Raw genomic sequence first — 24,193 nt, 5'->3', positions numbered from 1 at the left:
TTTTGTCTGCCTCCCAGAACAGTCGTGCTCCGGTTGGGTCTACCAAATAGTAATCTTGGACGTCACCTAACGGAGCACGATAAAGCCATCATGTCAAGAGTCTTTGTTCGTTTCAATTGGGTATTTAAAACTATTTATTTGATCCACTATTCTTGCTTTATTTCTTTTAAAATCTTAGCCGCATGTAATAAAGTTAGACATTTAAATTTCATTACCAAGCCGCCTAATATCTATTTAATGTATTTTAAATTCTTTTTCTTTGCAATAATATAGATTCTGTCAAGTATTCATCACTCTTTTATTTTATTGTTCCCATATTCCACACTATTTAATATTATCTTTCACGATCGTATGATCATGTGGCGCCCATAAATTTATTATGTTTTTCCCTACCCTGGATTTCACGAGCCTTCAGCCGTGCGAATCAATTTTTTTAATCCAAATTCCAGTTATCAGTTGCGAGATTTCTAAAAGAGTAGCGGAGCTCAGCTTGGAAAAGATCAGGTAACTGCACGGCCCGGTTTTATGTCTCATGCTCATGTTTGCTGATTTACTATTTTATTTTAGATTCTTTATTTTGTAATTGTGACAACGTAAATCATAGTGACAGAATTTTCATACATAACAGCAGTTATGTAGCAGGCTATGGCGAGTAGTATAGTTAAACAGTAGTGTAATTATTAGTAATGGATGTAAAACGATCACAAATACCCAGGATTTGAGCAAATCGCCTAAATAATGAATTATGACCTCTCTAGAAATCAAATTTGAAGCCAATGGGCAGCTAGTTTAAATAAAATACTGAGCTGGATTTCATATTTTACGTTAAGTACGAGGGTGGGTCAATAATTCCTTAGAAAAAAGCATTAAAACAGTTTTTATTTTTGTATTTTTTTTTTATTTCTCAACATAATCTCCTTGGAGCTCAATACACTTGGTTAGACGTTTCTCAATTTTTTTTAAACCATCAGAAAAATAAGTTTTCGGAAGGTCCTCAAAATAAGCATTTGTCCGATCGATGACTTTTTCATTTGAAAAAAAACGTTGTCCACTTAGCCATTTTTTTAAGTTTGGGAAAAGGAAAAAGTCACTGGGGGCTAAATCTGGCGAATACGGTAGGTGGTCGACCAATTCGAACTTCAATTCTTCAATTTTAGCCATTGATCGTAAACATGTGTGAACACGGGCATTGTCCTGATGAAAGAGGATTTTTTTCCTGTTTAAATGAGGCCATTTTTCTTCAATTTCGTTTTTTAGCTGGTCCAATAAAGATGCATAATAATCCCCTGTTATTGTTTTTCCTTTTTTCAAATAGTCAACGAAAATAATTCCACGTGCATCCCAAAATACAGTAGCCATAACCTTACCAGCTGATTTTACGGTTTTCGCCTTCTTTGGACATGGTTCGCCTTTCGCAATCCACTGCTTTGACTGTTCTTTCGTCTCGGGAGTATAGTGGTGTATCCATGTTTCATCTACAGTCACAAAGCGACGAAAAAATTCATCCGGATTGCGTTGCATGAGCGACAACAGGGCTTTAGAGGCCACCACCGTATTGCGTTTATTGTCGACTGTGAGCAAACGCGGCACCCATCTTGCAGAAACTTTTTTCATGCCCAATTTGTCATGTAAAATAGAAATGACGCTACCTTTTGAGATCCTTGTAACCTCAATTATCTCACTCAACTTTAATCTTCGGTCACTTAACACCATATCGTGGATTTTATTGATCATTTCTGGTGTAGTCACCTCTACAGGACGTCCTGAGCGTGGTTCATCCTTTGTTGATGTACGACCACGTTTAAATTCATTTAACCAGTTATAAATAGTTGCAAGTGAAGTAGCAGATATGCCGTGAACTAAATCCAACTCATTTTTTATTTCCTTTGCTGTTAACCCTTTTATATTAAAATGTTTAATAACAGCTCTAAACTCAATTTTCTCCATTTTTGTAAACAAGCAAATTTTTTTTTTAAATGTACGAAAATAAAAAACAACAACCCGACCAATCTGATTGAAACTTCGCAGCATACTGAATCGGTAGTGCCGCTGCATGAAAACAAACCGCTTACAGTACTAGTCGCGCCACCTGTTGGCTTTTCTAAGGACTTATTGACCCACCCTCGTATATAGAGAACCAAAATCAAAAAAAAAATATCAATAGTGTAAAAATGAAGATTAATGACTTTGAAACTAAAATCGTCTGTTGTTTTTCTTTAAGGACTATTATAAAATAAATATTCCTGCGTACATATTGTATTTCTTTTTTTGTAACATACGTACCTATGTTTAAGCAAAGAAAAAAATGTTTCCCAAACATGATCACAGAAGTATCATGTGGAACGGTTATTTGCTGAAAAAAAAAGAAAAACTCCAAAGGCGTTTTGAATTTACGACCAGCGAACCTGAATCGTAACTTGAAAAGATAAACAGACTGGAATTTTATTTTTCATCCGGGCTTGCATTTGAGTTTTATTCCCTTCTTTATGCCCCCGGTTTATATTATTTTCCGACGCCACTGTGTTTTTTTACGGAGAGAACTTGTAATAGTTTCGAGTATAAATTAAATACCTACGCCTTTGTCTAACTAAAGGTTGCTGTAAAAATTACGAGGTAGTGCTGAGAAATAAGTTAACATTTTGTTTGTTTCAATACTACGAAACATTCAATACTAAAAAAACTTTCTTTTGTTGCATTTTTTACAGTTTGTTACTTCTTTGACTATTGAGATGCTTAAAGTTTTATTTTATATAAAAGATTATCCGTGACTTCGTCCATGTAAAATACGGAAATTAAAAAAATACACAACACAAACATAGACCACTCCAATCCAACTACCCCACAATATACACTCAGTTTTAATCGACCATATCATGAGGACCTATGTTCGCATGTAAATTGTCAGCAGTTTTTTACGCTTGGAAATGTCACAGAAGCAGATTCCTAAGTTTAAAGTATTGCTATGAACTTATGTGTGGTTTAACTGGGTTTACAACATTTTTACAATAAAAGTACCGATAAGAAATAAAATTAATTAAGTAAATTAACAAAAATAAATAATACTCATATACAAAACTGTTTTAAGCCAATGACGTGGCTATCACAGTGGTCAATGTATAGTTTGTAAGAGTCTTAACGAATCTCTTGCAATACATGAGAGAAGAAATAGATAATTAAAAATAATTACAAGACAAAAAGAAATTTTTATATACGACGTTTTTAAATTTTCTGTTGAATTATTATGCTCAATATGCTCAAACTTGTACTTGATATGAGGTAAATAAAAAACAAACAAACAAAAAAATATAGAATACTGAAATGTCATTTTGACATTTCATTTTGATTTTCATAGTAACGCACGTATATATTAATAATTTAGTTACTAGGACCAACCCCTTAGCAACCAATAATAGTATTTTACTTTTTACGGATTTTTCTGAAATTACTTTCCATACAAAACAGAATTAACTGAAAATGAATTGAAATTCTGCTTAAAGATGGCTAAAAGTATTAAAAGAATGCGTTGGCATCGTGTTCTGATATATTCTAAAAGTTCCAAATGTCTAGCTAGTCGGGAAGTTAGTTAAAAATCGATTGCAAGATTTGTATTGGACAGACAACTACCGGACAAGCATGAAAACGAGCTAATAAAAACGTTGTAAAAAATGATCACGAGTTGATCAGATAACAACTATTATGGAATAATATTGTACCTAGTACCTAACACTTACTTACTTAATAAATAAAGGCTGCGTCAAACTATTGTATCATTATAGCTACCTTCAAAGGAGCATCAAAACTAGCCAATAAAGGCAGTAACAAAATGTATGTCAATAGATAATAATTATGCTGTGAACCCTTTATTCGGGGCTTGAGATCCAGGAGGCGAAGGCTGAACCATCTGTCTGCCGGAACTCCCGTGATGATTGTCGACCTACATAATGCCGTATCAATAAATATTTTATTAAACTGCCGATGTGAATAACGTTAAATATTGTCCAACAGTATGCGATTTTAAGTTCATTATTGCCGCGGTAGTTGGCATGCTGAGTTTTATCCACCTTTGCGTTGCCGTGTTGGGCTAAGGCTTATTGATGAAGGCATTCCCTAACACAACTAAGTAGTGGTGAACTGAGATGTGGTTATAGAGACCTAGGTTCACGTCCAACGCGACAACTCTAGATTTCAATTTAGTATTATATTTACGAACGTTTCTAAAGACAATTAAAATAGTACAGTTAAGTAGAGATTCACGTGTGTAGTTCTAATCGATTATTAATTTTAAAAAAAATCAAATCGAATTAGTTTATTTCTTTATTATGTCTGTGAATGTAAGGTAGCAAATGTTTTATATTTCTTGGATAGGGCACAGGATTAACCAGTTAATCATCTAAAGACTACATAATAATATAAAAAAACGGCTCTCGGCAATATGTTGAGATGGATTCTACAGTTATTTGGACATATCGTTCGACGTGGACCGGATAACCTGGAGAGACTGGTCGTTTTGGGTAGTCTCCGGGGAAGGCAAAGCAGAGGTAGAGCTTTGGTAAGCTGGGCTGACCAAATGTAGAAGCTGACTGGGAGCAGTCTTCACTTTGCCCTAAGAAAGGAGTTTGGTCGGTCAAAATATGACTAAATTTGAAGGTGGTCATGATCCTCAGCCATGGAAACTAATAAGAAGAGTTATGTTTAATTTTTATTTCCATATTTTGCGCAGTGAAAATCACGAGCAAGTGATATTATTAATACAATCTTTTATAAGAGACATGCTTTATAAAGAGCCTGTAAGCATATTTAATAGATTTTTTTCTCCTGTCACTAAAGCTTACAAATCTTTTTAAGAATCTTAAAAAATATAACATTTCCTTGTAAACGTAACCTCGATCAGAACACCAAGATAAACAGTTTTATGTCCTTATGGCGCGAATATATTTTCCAATTTTCCGCAAAGTGGTGCCGATTTCATTTCCCGCACACACACGCGCGTAGAAGCGTCGCGAGGGTTTCCCCGCCGGAAACACGTACCGGAAGTGGAAAAGTCGACGGTGGAATCTCGCGCGCGAATTTAAGCGCCGCGGCGACAAATGCGATTCGAAAGACAAAACGGAAATCAACATTGCAACTTAGTTTACTATGGCGTCACTAATGACGACAATCCTAATGTAATTAAACCTCACGTATTTTAATACATGTTCAAATATTATATAGTTTTAAAGTTAGTTATTCATCATTACTGGATAATATTTGGTAATTTTAAAGTTACGTTCTCATTATAAGTAACAATATTTGCCAGTGGAGAAGGGTGGAGGTAGGCTGTTAAGATCCACCATAGATAGTGCACACATAACTTTGTCAGTCAAACGTATTTGTTCTTATTGAATTAATACTACAATTTACAGATAGTGTTAATTAGTTTTTAAAAAATTAATTAATCCCTGTCTAAACCAAACAATAATAGTTTTTATATACTTTGGGCGATACGACAAAATTGTGCACAGATTTTTATTCATAACTTGCTGTTTTCATTAGATTATAGTATACACATTGTTTATTTTTTTAAATTCATTAAGCCCTGCCTAAACCAAACTATAAAATATAAAAAATAGTATTCTATCTATAAAATATCCAAAGTTATGTATGATTTAATTGCATAATTTTAGAAAGGTATTTTACAAATAGATCGACGAGTATTTTTTGACTATTATCTTTTAATTATGGCTTGATTTTCGCAGGATTGAATTTTAAAAACTAACCAAAATCATCTGTAAATTATAGTCTTATACTTCAACAAATAAAATTTCGATTGATTTATAATGATGAAATAAGACTAGAATATACAGATGGTGTTGATTAGTTTTTAAAATTAAATTAAACCTTGCAAAAACCAAGACATAATAATTGATGATAATCAAAAAATACTCTTCATACATAATATTGAATATAAATGGATTGAACAATATTTTTATATACTCGTATCATAGTTTACTTTAGGCAGGGCTTAATGAATTTAAAAAAATGAAACAACAATATGTATAATATTACGTATTCTTAATCGAACGAAAACAAATACGTATGAATGAAAAAGTGTGTACAATTTTGTCGCATCGCCCGCAATATACCAATACTATTATACTTTAGTTTAGATAAGTTTTAATTGATTTTTATAAACTTACCAACACCATTTGTAAATTATCGTAGTCTTAGTTCAATAAAAACAACTACGTTTGACTAAAAAAGTATAATATTTTCCACTTTGCTACTGATATTCGTTCTAGACAGGACAGTCTAGAACGTAATGGTTGGCACAGCAAATTGAACATAAATATATTTATCATAAATAACATTAACTATCAAAAAATAGTTATTACTAAATTGTTGAAAAATTAGTTTTTGCTTACGCGTTTTGCGAACAGCGGAAATGACATTCTAATTTAATCCAAGTCCACAAATAACTAATTTTAGTCGAAATGACAGCTCCATGTTAGCTTAGCCACCTCTATTTTTATTTACCACGTTTTTCTTAGCTCGTATTTTTGTTTTTCCGGTGGTTGTTTGTCCAGTACAAATCTTGCAATCGATTTTTAACTAACTTTCCGACTAGCTAGACCTTTGAAACTTTTAGAATATATCAGAACACGATGCCAATGCATTCTGTTAATACTTTTCTTTAAGGAGAATTGAATTCATTTTCAGTTAATTCTGTTTTGTATGAAAAGTTATTTCGGAAAAAATTCGTAATCCAATCCACTAATATCGGGTGGTCCTAGCAACTAAATTAATAATATACATGTGCGTTACTATGGAAATCAATCTGAAATGACAAACTAACATTTATTCAGTATTTCTATCAAGTACAAAAAAGTATTTATTAATACATAGAATTGTCAAGTTTATATGATTCTACAGAAAATTTAAAAACGTGGTAAATAAAAAGTTCTTTTTATCTTGTAATTTTTATAAAAATTTTAATGGCCGAGCAGCTTATGCGTCGGCTCATAATATTGTGGATTCCAGGTTCGAATCCTGGGTTCGGAAAATTTACATATTGTTGTTTAATTTGTGCTTGGAGTCAGAGTATGAACCTAATATAATATATTATTGGGTATGTAATTCTCTAACATCCATTTCATGTAAAAACAAAAACATCATCTGTTAATACAAATCTCGCTGTGGAGGCCTATATTATGATATATTTATGATCGGATATGGTAAAAAAAAGTATTTTAGTGGTTTTTATGGTAAATGCATGTTTCTCGGATAAAATATTTAGGCAGTAAATTGTATTTCATTTTTAAATTAGAAACTCGCTTTTTTCTTTTTCATCGATTAAATGCTATTTTTCAATCATTCAAAAACTTAAAATCAATTATTAAGTATACGCTCAGACTGATTTTATTGAAGATGTCAAACTTTAAAATGACCATTAACCGCATAACATGTTTTTCAAACATACAACCTTTTGACAGTATTTTATTACAACGTTTTTCTTAGCTCGTATTCTTATTTGTCCTATGGTTTTTCGTCCGTTACAAATCTTGCAATCCATTTTTAACTAACTTTCCAACTAGCTAGACATTTGAAACTTTTAGAATATATCAGAACACAATACCCATGCATTTTTTTAATACTTTTAGCTATCTTTAAGTGGAATTGAATTCATTTTCAGTTAATTCTGTTTTGTATGAAAAGTTATTTCGACACCATTATTAATTGGTTGCTAGGGTCTGGGGTCCTAGCAACTAAATTATTAATATATACCTGCTTTATTATGGAAATCAATATGAAATGTTAAAATTATATTTCAGTATTATTTCTATCAAGTACATTTTTTTTAATCGTTTAAGCTAGTCAAGTCAAGTTTATATGATTCAACAGAAAATTTAAAAACGTTGTACATAATAAGTTCTTTTTATCTTGTAAATATTTAGATTTACACTGTTCTTTCTTATATCTCGATCGTTATTTTACAACCTCTTTCATTTATAATGCAATCTCTTCCCTTACTGACTAGATAACTCTATAAATATATAAACCAGCAGAAGAGAGTTTACTTTATACCAGTTTCTTTCACATCAACGCCTTGCAAAGTCACCAACAACCTCGCACCCCATCTCCAAGCAGTAATTAAATCAATACCTCACCCCCATTACAGGTCGCTTCGACAAGCTACCCTTAGTTACTTTGCAATCTCCGTCCGCTGCACACTGCTTCTACTTGATTAAGATATCATATACCTGTGCTTGCATTTTGTATGAAAGTTGGGCTTCGTGCAAGATTGGACAGAAGGATAAAAGATGCACGGAAAAGTTAAGAAGCACTATGTGCAATCAGGTGAAAGAAAACGTGATTAAAATTTTCTTAAGTTAACTTGTCGACAGTCTTTTAATAGGATGACGTATAAGTTACTTAGTCGATTTTATCTATTCCATTTATCTACTAGTAGAGTTCATTAAACCTAACTTAAGTGAATTTTATTATATTATAAGAAGATACATTTTTTATAAGAACGTAATATTTTAACAACGATTTTAGAAAGAATATAGACAGGATTAGTAGCTTCTTTAGTAATTAAATAAATAATATAATAACACTCTGCTTTGAGGTTTTGTTTAGATTAATTAAGAGGTCAAAAAATTAGATAAACATAGAACAAATTAACAAGTATAATTCAATAAACTATTTTTTCATTAATAATGTAACATTCCATAATATTATATTGAATATACATAATTTGAAATCATCTAATGCATAATAATTATGCGCATTAGAAAAAAGCACTTTGTTGAAAAAAATTAAACAAATAATTACAAGATAAAATGAACTTTTTATATACAACGTTTTTAAATTTTCTGTTAACTCATATAAACTTGACTTGACTAGCTTAAACGATCAAAATAATTGTACTTGACGTATCATATTGATTTCCATAGTAACGCACGTATATAATATTAATAATTTAGTTGCTAGAACCCCAGATCATCAACCAATAATGGTGTCAAAATTACTTTTTATACAAAACAGAATTAACTGAAAATGAATTCAATTCTACTTAAAGATAGCTAAAAGTATTTAAAAAATGCATTGGCATCGTGTTCTGATATATTCTAAAAGTTTCAAATGCCTAGCTAGTTGGGAAATTAGTTAAAAATTGATTGCAAGGTTTGTACCCGACAAAGAACCACCGGACAAATAAGAATACGAGCTAAGAAAAACGTTGTAATTAAATATGAACCTGAACCTGCTGGGTTCGCATCAGTATGCCCTTCCAATATATCTACAGCCAACTAAGTATTTCAGTTCCCATTAATAATGCTGTGTTCCCTGAAGATAACCCACAAAAGAGTGTTTTTGAGATAATCAACATCAAAGTTTTAAAAAAATTGTCTTCTATATAATATTGATTAAAATTATTATTCTAGTAACTTTTTGAAATTTGGTGTATGTGTGGAGATATTTACTAAATAGCAACTGCAAAAGCCATAATTTAAAAAGCATGAAAAATATAAATATTAGAAGAAAGTCTTGAAAAATAGTTGGGCTGAGTCGAATTTGTACACACGCCTCACAGTTTTCCGGTGAGTGCTTTCACTTAAGCACCCACGTCAAAGCACACTTGACTACGTGGTAACCTCACTTTTGGAAAACTGCTCCAGAAATATTTCCAGTCATAAACAACTGATGATAATTTACACCTAAACGAAAGACCTCGTGATCGCTCGATTAAAACTGGGTGTGGTCGTGTTCGAAAATTTGTACGTATGCAGTTCTCAGTATACTTCATCTTGAAATATAATATTGGAAATATATATGGTCGTATATTAAAGACCGTCCAACCACTTTGGGTCATAATATAGTACTGAGATAAAATTCATGTCCAAATAAAATACGTTTCTTGTCGGTTTACACTGTTTACAAGAAGCCAGTGGCCAACAAATTTTGAAAATAGCCGATATACTGGATTATTTTGTTAGGTTAGATTAGGTTATGTTAGGTTTTCATTCTTGAACTCATGATTTTTTCCAAAATCGGCTATGAAAGTTGACGGGGTTCCTGCCTGGCTTCCTATTAACCGACTTGTACCTAAAACACTTACAAAATACGAAATAAAAACTACAGAACTACAAGGGAAAAACATTAGAAAATAGTTATGTAATTAAATTATAAATATAGAGAACAACACAATTTGTTTTCATCTCGGTGCTCTAGCGATGACAGTATATTATACGGTCATCTCTTTCCGATAAGAAAGCTCACGGCGAACTGTGCTATGGTGAAATGTAATACGTATAATTTACATGTAACCGGATGTCGTACGAGGCGGTTGGTTTTGAGGTATCTATACTTGTGTTGTCCAGCGATGATCTATTATTTTTTGGAAGATTCAATCAAAATCTTGATCCAATAATCTTCAAAGAAGAGATAAAGATAATCTTTACGATATGGTAGTCTCCTAAAAATATATTTTTTATAATAAGTAAAACATCATGGCTGTACCTCCACGACGGACAAAACACAGTTTTGATTGTTTTTAAGACGGAACGTGTTTTACTCATGATCTTCGATGAAAAAGCGTTACGAAAAATAGACGTAGAATAACTACAGACGCGCAGCCCACCCCGGCCCGTGCCCCGACCGAATTACTTGCGCACGCCGATTATTTTCATTTTACGTTCAGTAGCCTTATTAGCCTACACTCTGTGCGAAGTATTGTTCGTCTGTTATTATTACTTCTTTAGTTTTATTATTGTAATTACATAATTTTCAGAAAAGTAAAAATGTTTGAATCCTTTGGATTCGGTTACTTTGACAAATAAATTTTCGGTACAGTTCGGTTATGAGGAATACAGCGGAAAACACATTTTGAAAATAGTCTATATACTGAATTATTTGTTAGGTTAACCAAACCAAACCTAACCTAACCTAAGCTCACCCAACCTAACCTAACCCAAACTAACAAATAATCCAGTATATCGGGTATTTTCAAAATGTATTTTCCGCTGTATTCCTCATAACCGAACTGTATCAAATTTTCTTTCGAATTTGGACAACCAGCACTCATAAAATCAGTAGGCAAAACATGTTCCATGTTTAACAATCTTAGCCGTCAGGGTTTAAGTAACCATCATCTGAGGGGCCCAGGAGGACGGAGATCCTCCCCGAGGCGCGGAGCGCCAAGTTTTCATGTTAATTATAAATTCTGTCGCTGGACCTATACTAATAAATGTCTAGGTCCCAAACATTATTAATAGAGAATTTATTGTTTTCATTGTAGTTGTAGCAATTAATAGAAGTTATCCAAAAACATTTTTAAATAAAATGTCCGTTAAAAAAAACAAAGCAAAACAGACGCTCGAAAAATAATAATTACATCGTTGTCACAAAGCTTCGCTATAACAATTACTGTGTTCTTTCGTAACAATGCAGCTTAATTTGCATCTGCGCCATGTTGGTTCTACGTGCTGCGAATTAATGAGCAAGTAAAACAACAGATTCTTCGCTTTTCAAATATTTTTTTCAAATTTCGAATGAAAATACTCACTGACAACGGAAGACGGAATATTTCATTTTGAATTTCGAATAAAACTAGTCACTGTCAATAAAGACCAAACATTTATTTCAAATTTCCAATACTTTTTTGGAAAGCACAACGATTTAGAAGCACTTTTATATGTATATAAAACTTCTATTGAAATTAATATTGCAAGAATGATTACTGAGGCTATTATTTTAATATTAAGTAATTTGCACGTTGTTTTGATGTACTAGAGCTATAAAATAAATTTATACCAAATTCTATAGCATAAATTCCAATAAAGTATTCTTAAACAACATTACAATAAAATAGTTTATAAACTGAACAGGTACATTTTTGTCATAATAATAAATATTTTTTTTCAACGTAATAATATATATTTTTGAAAGCTGAAAAGCTTCCATATATGGAATCTCAGGTCGTACCAGCATCCCGTAGCTCCGTCGTATACACTATGTATTTAGCGACGTTTCAAAACGCTGGAATCAGGTTGGATTAGAGAATAGGTAAGCCAGGCTGTAATTATCTTCAGGTGTCCGCAGCACATGGCCGAGCCAGGTCCAACGTTGCCTCTTCACTGTTAGTGTGGTGAGAAGCAGCATGGTTTGCTTGGCATCTTCGTTACTCCTAAGCAATCCTAGTACCTATCCGTTGTAAAGATCTGTTTTAAAAGCTCAGTATACGATTGCTATGAGCCTTCGTAAAGTGGCATGATTCGCTACCGTAAAGCAGCAGCGTCAGAATTCAAGCTTTAAAAGTGGGGTTTTTGGTATTTGTATATTAATATGTTAGACTTAAATATTTATCATGAGAAATAAATAAACACTGATTTTTAATCACATATTGAAAAACAACCTCCAGCCCCGGGATCGAATCCAAGACTTATGACTAGTAGACATATTATTACCATTCGTCCACCGTGAGTACTTTTTTACCATGTGCGATCTTAAGAGCATAAGTGAAACGGCAAATAATTTTCAACAGTAGGTGGAACGAAATTTGGCACTCGTTGCCAATCGGAGACCGACAGTCGAAGTGTTAGCACGTCAATTTGTTTTATGGTGGCGTCGGAGGAATATATTTTTAAATTGTGTAAAGATAACTAAAAAACGTTACACATATACTTGAAAAAGAAAACATGTCAATGAATTTACTATTATTATTATTAATATAACAATAAACATAACATTAAATGGACGCATGTTGAATTTTTATGACAACTTATATTTCGTTCGGCACGCGTCATTTGCAAAATCCGCGCATCGCCTAGTGACGATCTTTTTAGACCATGGCTCAGCTTTAGTATAGCCTTAAGAAGATCATAATATGGACATACACAGACTGGATTATGTTTCTTTTTGTTACGAGAAATAATGGATGCTAGCCACTAATTTCTTAACCGATTATGTCAATACTTTGGGTCCAAACACAAATTTAAAAACCATTTTGTGAATTTTGCCAGTCCCGGGGCTCAACCCCGAGACCTACGACATGATAAGATGACGCAGTAACCACTTGGTTATAGTAGGTGTCGCGAGTACTCAGGAGTACGGAGTATTTTATTTTCCATAAAGTATATTCAAGTTCGTTTACGTTTAGTATTATCTTTATTTTGTTAGAGTCTGTACGTCGCTTATTCCTGCGTAACTCTAAATGTAAAAATATAATCAGAATCTTATATATATTCGTAAATCGAAATTAATTTGTCACACGATGTGATAAAAAATGTTTTATTCTAAAGAAATCAAAATGACTAATAACGTAATAAGCCACTTTAGGAAATAAAATAAAACAAATAAACCAAAAAAAAAACAAAAAACAATTTCGGATCAAACAAAAACAAAACGTCTCACATCAGACCGGAAACAGTAAAGGGAGGGAGTAATAAAATATACAAGACATTTGTTTAATTTCAAACTTTCCAGATGGCATCACGCAAGAACACTGTATTATTAAACTCCACTCTGTCACTGGGACTCCTCACGAGTGACGTCACACCCTGAGTGACATGCGCCCTCTGCTTGCCATTTTTTTTTGTTTTTAAATTCGCCCCCATGGCTGGCGCTTGAATCGAAGCGGATGCAATGCGTTTTAAAAAACAATTAATCTCGCAAGGGGCTCTGGGGTGTTCAACATTTTCATATGGAAGGGCTACTAACTTTAGTTAAGAAGATACCTATTTTACAACGTTTTTCTTAGGTCGTATTCTTATTTTTCCGGTGGTTGTTTGTCTGGTACAAATCTTGCAATCGATTTTTAACTAACTTTCCGACTAGTTAGACCTTTGAAACTTTTAGAATATATCAGAACACAATGCCAATGCTTTTTTTAATACTTTTAGCCGACTTTAGGTAGAATTGAATTCATTTTCAGTTAATTCTGTTTTGTATGACAAGTTATTTCGACACCATTATTGGTTGCTAGGGCAACTAAATTATTAATATATACGTGCGTTATTATGGAAATCAATATGACATGTCAAAATGACATTTCAGTATTATTTCTATCAAGTACAATTTTTTTGATCGTTTAAGCTAGTCAAGTCAAGTTTATATGATTCAACAGAAAATTTAAAAACGTTGTATATAAAAAGTCCTTTTTGTCTTGTAATTATTAAATAATATTTTTTTGAAGTTATACTTACTTTGGGGAATTTGGTAGAGAGTGTAATCGAGAGTTACGAAAGTGCGCGACAGTATGAAGTTAGCTGCGAATCAGTCAGCTGTATACAAACGCATAGTAGAATTGCTAGAATTGCCTAGGCAACGAATTTATTTTTGTCGGCCATTTGCAATTCCTTACTTAAACGAACTATTAAACGTCAGAGTGACATATGGTACTTTAAAAATAAAAACAACGAGAAATAATAATATAATTTAGTAATATAAGTGTATAGAAATAAACCAACCGCGCTCCAATAAGCGGCCCTTTTTCTTGAGTGTGTAATTTAACAAGATTATTAAGAGCTAGTCGATGAATCTAGGTTATCACTAGTTTTGTGTTTGTTATGTTACGCCAAAGAAGTATAACTTCTAACGCGCGTACCCACATAAGTACACACACTGATTTTTATCTTGTTTGTACACGGTTCTAGGATGATTCGGCGCCGGAACAAATGGGCGACACGCAATTGAATGAAATTTGAAAATAATTAGCGTTCATGAATTATTATATGTACTTTTATAATACATATTATATTTAATACGTATATAATATTATTATAGTATATAATGCTTGGTGAGAATTGAAATATACACACGTAAATAATGATTTAATTGTACATATGTTTAAGTTCAAATGAGAAGAGAATTCTTTTATTTTTATATGAAGCGTCATGCATATTAATTCTTAGTCGTCAGTAATACATTATGGTAAGAGCGAAATCAATTATTAAAACTACTAAGTAGTACTGAATTTCCAGTCGCTGAACCAAACCAAACCAGTCGCTGAATTTATCGAGTCAAGATATTGCCATTTGATGGAGAAATACATAATCCAAACCATATAATCCTCTCAAATTATTCTATATTCGGAAACGGAATATTTGTCCAAGTTAATTCAACCAGCTCTAAGCTTATCAGACCATGCAGCCTGGTCGCCACAAAAACCAATTTTGTTGCATTTAGAAAATTTACAGCGTCATTATGTTAAAAAGAATATCTCTTTACTTAAATTCTTCGCTTATATTAACTAGTGTTATTTACTGATTTTTGCTTATTATTATGTACTTCAGTCACCCATTGGCACTTATTAACTTAAAATCAAAACACACTTTAGTGTATAGTGACCTAAGTCTTATGTAACCGCTCCTGAGATATTCCCAGGCACAAAAAATACTGATGGTTCATATTCGAACGTAGGGTCCCGTAATACGCCCGATTAAAACCGGGTGTGATACGGGGTGGTTGTGGTTTGGTAGGGTCATTAACTTCCAGTCAGGAGATTATTCTTTTTTAAGATAGCGAAGTCGATAAATTTTAATAATTAACACTCTAGTTTTTACTTCTCTGATTATTCCTTTAAAATATTAATTTCATCCTTGACATCACTTCGCAATGTTTTTTTCAAGGTTATATGGAGCACGCGTCTCTTGACCTTTGTTTCATATACCATTTTTTTCTGAGCGCTATTACTGTCTCCGTATCTATATTCCATTATTATACTAATACCAAAAAAAACCATTCTCATTATATCAGAATTTAGTTCTATATTCCATTATTATACTAATACCAAAAAAACCATTCTCATTATATCAGAATTTAGTTTCATATAAACAGTTATTTTCATTATTTCAAAATGTCTTTAAAATTCTTGGAATGAATTTTACAAATTATATTTGGCATATTTTTTTGGTCGTAATTTGGCCAAACACAGACCGAATAAATTGTTGAATGCGGCCCACACATTTTTTAAACATTTGTTACACTTTTTTGTAGGACAGCTGACTGATGGCTTTGGGCAAGCTGATGTTTTATACATTTTTAGGTAAACATTATTTCCTCGATTGCTTTTTAATCAACTGGAATAAAAGATTAAGTACTTTGTTTTTTTACTATACCTCAAACGTATTAAAGTCAACGACCTCTTTTAGTATATACTACAGAACTTCTTTCATTTGGTTTAGTTTTTCACTAATTTATTAAATAAAAAAAAGAAAAAAATCTTTATATATTTTTATTAAATTAGTTGTACAAAATATTACGTAACTTGGCCACCTTTTAAAGAATTTTTTTTTGTAGTTTTTTTTACGATAAACAATTATTCTGAATAATTAGATTTATAAGATATATTTTTGACGATTTTTAAAAATGATATTAGTACTCATTACAATAATTATTGTCAATAAGTTAGAGGCCCCACCAAACCACCCTCCGTCTTCATTGGGCATGTCACGAAGATGAAGCGTCATTTTTATATCTGAGAATTTCTCAGGAGTAGTTACCCAAGACTAAGGTCGCCATGCACTCAAATGAGCTTTGACTTAATTATTATAGGCTTTTTTTCCATTGTTAATATAAAAATATTATATTAAAGATAACATTGATGAAATCGGTCAAAAATAAATCTAGTATAATTTATACTATTATTGACATTTATTGTTAATATTGTATACGTTGAATCTTGGAAATACATAAGTTTAATGGAGTAAATAATATTGAAATATAAATAATAATGTGAATTTAATATGAGATTACTGTTTCTGATAGTAAAGACTTAATGAATGGGTTAGCGAGATATAAAATAGTACAGCAAATCATGGTGTACTGGCCTTTCCGCTTCAAAAATCTGATTAGTCATAAAACGAATCGGCAACTTACACATGAGTATAAATCAAATTTCAATCAAACTCAGTTTATTTCTAATGCAGTTATTTGTTATCAAAAGTATTTTTCTGTTATATTTTCGTTTTTATTTTATTTTCCATAAAAATTGATAAAAAAAATCAATCCCAAAAGTTTCGGAATTATGTTTATCAATCTCGGTATTCATAGGTATCGAAAATAGCTTGGAATCCCTAATCTTGACGATACAATTTAGACACTTTAATATAAGTACGTAGTAAGTAGTAAATAGTGTATATATTTTACCGGATAATATTATCAATTTTGAAAGTAAAATTATTTTAATTAGAAGGTGTATTGTTGAGTAGAAATAGACGAACTATGAAGATGACGCAATGCATATGAACTGAAATATTTTTATTTTTATTTTTATTTTAATGAGTCGGGTAACCTAAGGTGACATTACAATAACGGGACGATTAATGACCATTATGCCATTTGATTTAGATATTTGCTTTTCTAATTATTTCCTCAAATGTTTTACTAAAATATTACACTAGATGTTTTTTTGACATTATCTCAAAATGGCGGATTAATGGGGTAAACTATTGTTTAACTAATTGTCTTGTATATTTTTATTATTAATAATGAGTCCGACAGTAAAATTTAATATGTAATTTTATATTATTTATTGCACATACATAATTTGAAAACATCTCATGCATATACACACTAGAAAAAATACGACAATAATGGAAATATAATAATATGATACCTACCTTAATTTATTAATATACTAAAACCGATAGCCAACATTGTAACGCAATTCGATAAGCATATTTTTATGTAACAACTTCTAGTTAAAATCATCGTAATAAAGTAGGATTCCCGTAGCTTAATTGGAAAAGCATACTGATGCAAATTTAGTGGATAAAGGTTTAGGTCCCGTCGGGTGACGTATTTTATATCTACAAAAAGATGTTTTCTAGTGTGTATAATTATGCATAAAATGTTTTCAAATTATATATAAGTATGTTCAATATAATATAGAATGTTACATTCGCAAACTTTGTGTCTTATTCGTTGAAGTTAATAATATAAATCAAAATAATATATATATATATATATACGAATGTATAATACAGTAAAAGCTCTCTAAACGGGGTGAAGTTATATATGAAATTTGTCATGCAAAACCACAATATAAACACAACTGCCTAAGCGAGTTAGTATCAAAATTGGTGTTTATCTTGCGAGTCGCCGCATATCTACGCTATCTTGGTCCAAGTATCACATTATTAAGGCCCTAGTTCTGGGTCACTGTGAATCTCCCTTCTAGGCACCCTTCCGGACGAAACTAAAGTAATTTATGCGGCACGTTGTTTGGAGATAGCGCCGCCACTGGTTTCAGGAGAATTGTTCGAAAACATTTGATCGACAGTCAAATTATTTTGTTTTTAAACATTAATTTTACTTTAAAACTAGATTACTAGACTATTATCTAGAATCCAAAAAAGTAATTTTTTCTTATTAATAATATGTATTAATAAATAACGAATTCAATTTATTCCATACGCCATTATAGTCCATACGTGTATAAACAAATTAAATTGACGTATTATAAAAACTGTTTATGATAATTATAAGTGTTCTAATACAAATGATTTTTTTTTGTATTTCACTACAATTTATTGAAGAACATTGTTCACATAGAAATATATTCTCGGTCTGGGCTTGAGATTAAAATAACAATTTGCAAAGTTTCAGACCCAAATAAAAATGATATAAATAAACTGATGTATAACTGTAGGGAATCCAATCCTGAGCTAAAGTTTGGATCCTGGGATTTCGGGATTACAATTTGACAATGCCAGGATTGGCATTTTTTCCATAGTTAATATAATAAAATTTTTATATTTACCTACAAATAACATTGATAAAATCGGTCAAAAATAAATATAGTATAATTTATACTATTGAAGACATTTATTGTTAATATTGTGTACGTTTAATCTTGGAAATACATAGGTTTAATGGTGTAAATAATATTGTTATATAAATTATAATGTATAAGTGAAACAGTTTTAAAAAACATTTATTTATGAAAAGATAACAAATAAAATACAATTTCAATTAAAATAAAAAATAGCATAATATTGTGTTTAAAAAATTACCAAAATTAAAACATTCTTCCGAATAATATGCCCGATGTAATATCCAGAATAGCAGTTTTGGTAGTGCGCAAGGGCTTACTTTCTAAATCAAACTTCATTCAAATTCAGATTATTTCTTATGTAGTTATTTGGTATTAAAAGTATTTTGTCTGTTATATTTTCGTTTTTATTTTATTTTCCATAAAGATTGATAAAACAATTAATCCCGAAAGTTTCCGGATTATGTTTACCAATCTCGGAATTCATAGGAATTAAAAATAGTTCGGGATCCCGGGATTGGAATCTCTTTTTTTCCGACCATGTCCGATCCTAATAGGATCATATGTGCCTCCACAGAGTGGAGGTTTGTATTTACAGATTTTATTTTTTACGAAAAATGGATATCAGCCACTTGCTCAACTTATTAGGTCCATATACCCTGACACACACAAATTGAAAAATAATATGTGTACTTGCCAGACCCAGGATTTGAACCTGGGACCCACGGCTTTATAGTCCAACGCTTAAGCCGTGCGGCTACAGTGGGTGTCCCTAGTGTACAGTTATAATAAAATAGTACAATATATTATGTAATATATTGTATCGTGGGGTTGCTGCCAAAAGTTGGTAAGTCGATAATTTAGGTATATAGAGTTAACAATGGATTATGTGTCTATATGAAAGGGGGAAAAAATCAAGGTTATCCGTTATATAGAACATGCACATAAACCACAAATAAATTAGCATTTTACCTGATTTTAGAGGGCATGTCAAACTTCAAATTGTAATTATTCCATAACATGATTTCGAGACATGAACATTATAAATATAAAAGGAACGGTATACATAATATAAATAACAAGAAAAAATTTACTCTACAGTATTTTTAATACGTGAATTTGTCAATATAGACACTATTCGAAAGAATATATTATCTTTGGGAGGTTAGATTTATCTAAATCAACATAAAATGGATCACACCTTTTCGAAAGTCTATTGATGACATAAAACTAGATATAAATCCAATAGTTTCAAACAGTCAAAGATTAAATTAACATTATTATGACCGTTGAATAGATAAACAATTCTTTGATTGTATATAATATTAATTAAAATAAAACACAACATGTAGTACTAATTCTTTTAATCAGTACTACTTAACATAATAATTAGTTTAATTTTAATTAGGACCAGATTTCTTTGCATCAAAAAGACATTGTCAAATGGTTAACATTGAATCAGACAAAATCGGTCCTGATTAATAATATTAAACTAAATACAATAACTACGTCTAATATCGTATTTTGTTTTAATGAATAGAATGTACTTTCACCAAAAATCTGTTAACATCATAAAATAAAAAAAGAACAATAATTATTAGGTACGTAAAAACGCAAATAACAGTTAGCACATTTATGTAACCAAATATATTAGGCTGCTATTTTTTTTAATTTTATTTACAAAAAATATATTCAGTGCTGCCAACAAAATACACATAATTACCGATTTAAGTATAGTTAAAACGTTCATCATATTTGTTATACTACGATTTCAATAAACTCACACATTAATGGTCAACGTATTTTTAGTTATAAAAGTAAGGTCATTAATAATAATAGTATCTTACAAACAAAGCATGAACATAGAGCATGAAGAGAGAGCACATGAACATATAACATAGAGTGTGGCAAGGTAAGTTTTACGATTGTTAAACTTTGCTCATATCTATCGTATCTGCTTACTGTGTTCCTGACGCGGTCCTACCAATGCATCCTTAAGGTTCGGTAAAGGTATAGATTATACAAAATCTAAGAAAGAGGATGACACCGCATTTCACTACTTTCAACAAAAATAATCCTACGTGACTTGTACGGCTACAGAAAATGTTCGTAGTCGCAAACTGCAGATGCCGGCCTTAAACCAGGGACTACGTATTCGATTCACAGTGGGGTCACGATATATTTATGAGATATTCTCAAAGTATGACTGTTTATGATTGTTTCATTTCTATTACTTACTAAACTACTGCCAGAGCATCATGGCCTACTGGAGTATTTAAAATATTATAGAGATATAGAATTACAAATTAAATATCTATTTTCCGTAGTGTCAAATTATAGCAAACTCGGTAAGGAGCTAACTGCAACAATAAATTCCGCATATCCGTTGTTCACTTAGTCAGTCATCCATTGCCGCAAACGCCAGATAATAACAGACTCGATTATTCCAATAAAAAGAATATTACTCGTATTATGATTGTATAAATAGCGAATAATAATTAATTAGAAATGTTACTCGAATATACGTTTCAGGTCTGTTACTATCTCAATCTCCGTATCGTCCCGCACAACATCTCATTGTACCGAGATGCGGACCTCGGATCCGTGTCATAAGTTTAGTATTGTAACATAACTACTGTAACATACTATTGTACCGACCGTTAGGCCGCAAATAAATTTTGCTTCTGCATCCATCTTCGAGTTCTTCATCATCATCCTTAACACCATGACCTATGACACGTCGATGACTCCCACATTGATGACCCAAATCGAACCCCCCACAATATTATAATATTTATATTTTTATATTCCTCATTATGGTACAGATCGTTCTAATGATGGTTAGCTTTCTATGCGGGATGACATAACAAATAGAAGATTGATAATATGGATTAAATTCGGTGATTATTTCCAATTCGATGAGTCGTATTCGAACAAAATATGTAGCACTCACTCTCCGCCTCTGTTTACTTATAAAACTAGAACATTTCGCAACGCTCGTTCTGTGCTGTTATAACTTTTGACTGGAGTGCAATCTAAGTTATGTCAGTAGTAATGAGGCGCGCCGCGAAGCCTCATTTCAAGCTCGGTTTAATAATAGCGATTAAACATAACGCGAAGGCTCTATTTTTGCCACCCTAAGCGTCTTGGGGTGTAATCTGAAAACATTACACGGAATTTGCTGGTATTTAATATTAAATATTAATTTTTCATTTTTGATCAACATCACTACAAAAATAAGAGAATATCTCCCGGTTTATTTTATAGATACAGCAAACTTTACTTTATTTTATAGAACTACACGGATAGTTTTATTATTATGAATTACATACATAATATTATTAACAAGTGGTTATACCTTTATTGTTGTTTAGCATTCAACGGGTTGGGTTAACCACCTTTTATCTTGTTAATCTTAACTACTTAAAAACTCAAAAATTGTAAACTACTATTAGTGGCGAAGGGTGGAGGTAGGCAGTTAAAATTGGACACAATATATAGTGTACACTAAAACTGTATCAGTCACAATTATTTGTTTTCATTAAACTAATCATACAATTTGCAGATGCTGGTTAGTTTAAAATTTTATTAAATCCTGCCATATTAGTTTAAATACGCTATGGGCGATCTGACAAAAATAGTCCACACTTTTTCAGTACATATTATTACAGATGGTGTTGGTTAATTTCTTTTAAATTCATTAAGCCCTGTCTCTACCAAGCCATACAAGATAAAAAATATTCTTCTATCTAAACACTATTTAAAATTGACTATGGTTAAATGGGCCGATTTTAAATATTTTATAGATAAACGAATATTTTTGACTTGTATCTAAGTACTATGGCTTAGATTAGGCAGGGTTTAATTGAATTTAAAAAAAACTAACATTCACTATCAACTCATTGTAGTTTTAATTCAATGAAAGCTATTACGTAAGACTAACAAAGCTTAGTGTGCACTATTTACGAGTATGTCGAATCCTGCCTGCCTTTACTCTTTACCACTGATTTGAACACACAAGAAGTTATCGACCAAATATGGCGTAAAATTATAATTATTATCGCCGAATGGGCCCTGGCCGCCTCCGACATCGCCATTAACCATCTTTTCTCCTATCCCCTTGATCATTAGTAAATAGCTGGACATACCAACATCTTCTTCTTCGTCTTTCCTTTGAGAGAGTCACGGTTTCTCGGGGCATCACCATTCCTCCAAATCGATGTAAGGCGCATCCATAAAGATTCGTCGTCTATTCATTATATGAGTTTCGGAGACTTTTTTTCATATATACTGTACAGTTTGTGATTAAACCGGAGCCATATAAATTATTTTCAGAGATTCAACCAACAATTTTTCAAAATATTGAATTAAAAAACAAACATACGACATATCATTAATGAACCATTTATTTTATTCAACGAATAATTCACAAGATTTGAGAATGTAATATTCTGTATATTGAATATACATAACTTGAAAACATTTCAGATATAATGTTATATCTACTAGAAAAAATCACATTTGAAAAAACTACGATGCTCGACGAGATTCGAACCCGTATATTCACTGGTATCGCGCAAATATGCTTTCACCAATTAAGCTGCGAGCCTCCTACCTAATTGCGATAATTTAAACTAATACGTCCTACACGAAATGCTTATAAAATTCCGTTATTATTGACTGTCCGTTTTTGAGTTTTAAATCAAGGAATATTAATTAATTTAATTAATAACCGATGTCCAGCTCTCACCAAATATTTAGTTATAACATCTACTTGAAAGTGCTAACAATTTTTTTACAAACCAACAATTCACAAGATTTGGGAATGTAATATTCCATATATATTGAATATACACAACATCAAAACACTCCCCATATATACCTTTTACATATTCGTTAAAGCATTATTAGCGTGATACGAGTTAATAGACGGGTTTAAATCCCGTCAAGCATCGTATTATGTTCAAATGTGATTTTTTATAGTAGGTATATCTTTGAATTATTGTCGAGTTATGTATGTTTAATATTATATCATTATTATCATTAGTTAGGGATGTTATGAAACGGTTTAGGGGACAAATAATTTTGTTCACATCCACACCGACGACTGGCGAATCAAAAAAGAAACTAAACAAGAACGGGTCACGTGGTTTCCGGTCAAGCAAACAACTTCAGCGGAACGCATTTTCTGTAATTTTCTTTACGTTGTCGGATATCGGCTCGAAAGGGCGTCAGCAAAAATGTGATCGAGAAACTAAAATGTTCGAATGAACGGAGACAATTCGGATACTTAATTAAGATTGTACATATCTGTTTACATAGTTTTTAGTTATGTGTTTATTTCAAAAAAAAATCAATTCTTTCTCAAAAACATTGAACATAGATTGAACTTGATTTTCAATTGTTGGTGATAGATTCTAAATTATTTAAGACTAAGTTTTT

The 24,193-nt window shown here is 31.6% G+C and overlaps 1 protein-coding gene across 2 annotated transcripts in view; it reads right to left on the bottom strand.

Moving 5' to 3' along the window:
- LOC147069140 (neuroligin-4, Y-linked-like) overlaps positions 1-24,193 on the bottom strand; it is a 492,482-nt gene that overhangs the window by 413,033 nt on the left and 55,256 nt on the right. The window lies entirely within an intron of this gene.

Source organism: Rhyacophila brunnea, unplaced genomic scaffold (genome assembly GCF_057557595.1).
Source record: "Rhyacophila brunnea isolate RB1 unplaced genomic scaffold, BYU_Rbru_1.0 scaffold_24, whole genome shotgun sequence".
Classification (NCBI taxonomy): Eukaryota; Metazoa; Arthropoda; class Insecta; order Trichoptera; family Rhyacophilidae; genus Rhyacophila; species Rhyacophila brunnea.
The sequence above is the reverse complement of the archived record's forward strand: the minus strand, read 5'-3'. Positions and strand labels throughout refer to the sequence as shown.